Genomic DNA, 988 nt, shown 5'->3' on the forward strand with positions numbered 1-988 from the left:
GGCTCCTTCCACAATTTAGCTATTGTGGACAATGCTGCTATGAACATTGGGGTGCATATGGCCCTTCTCTTCACTACATCTATATCCTTGGGGTAAATACCCAGTAGTGCAATTGCTGGATCATAGGGTAGCTCAATTTTTAACTTTTTAAGGGACCTCCACACTGTTTTCCAGAGCAGCTGTACCAACTTGCATTCCTACCAACAATGTAGGAGGGATCCCCTTTCTCCACATCCTCTCCAACATTTGTTGTTTCCTGCCTTGTCTATTTTTGCCATTCTAACTGGCGTAAGGTGGTATCTCAGTGTGGTTTTGATTTGAATTTCCCTGATGGCTAATGATTTTGAACATTTTTTCATGTGTCTGTTAGCCATTTGTATGTCATCATTGGAAAAGTGTCTGTTCATATCTTCTGCCCATTTTTTGATTTGCTTATTTGTTTCTTGTGTATTGAGTTTGAGAAGTTCTTTGTAGATCTTGGATACCAGTCTTTAGTGTAGGGATAGAGGGTACATTCTTCAATTTTATAAAAACCATCTATGAAAAGCCTACAGCGAATATCATTCTCAATGGGGAAAAGCTGGAAGCCTTTCCCTTAAGGTTGGGAACAGGACAAGGATGCCCACTCTCGCCATTATTATTCAGCATAGTACTATAAGTCCTTGCAACAGCAATCAGACAACAAAAAGGGATCAAAGGTATCCAAATCGGCAAAGAAGAAGTCAAAATGTCTCTCTTTGCAGATGACATGATACTTTATATGGAAAACCCAAAAGAATCCACCCCAAACTACTAGAAGTTATAAAGCAATTCAGGAATGTGGCGGGATACAAAATCAATGCTCAGAAATCATTTGCATTTCTATGCATGAACAATGAGACTGAAGAAAGAGAAATTAGGGAATCCATTCCATGTACAATAGCACCAAAAATAATATGTTATCTTGGAATTAACTTAGCCAGAGACGTGAAGTATCTATATTCTAGAA

This window comes from Ursus maritimus, unplaced genomic scaffold, assembly GCF_017311325.1.
Source record: "Ursus maritimus isolate PB19 unplaced genomic scaffold, ASM1731132v1 scaffold_22, whole genome shotgun sequence".
Taxonomy (NCBI): domain Eukaryota; kingdom Metazoa; phylum Chordata; class Mammalia; order Carnivora; family Ursidae; genus Ursus; species Ursus maritimus.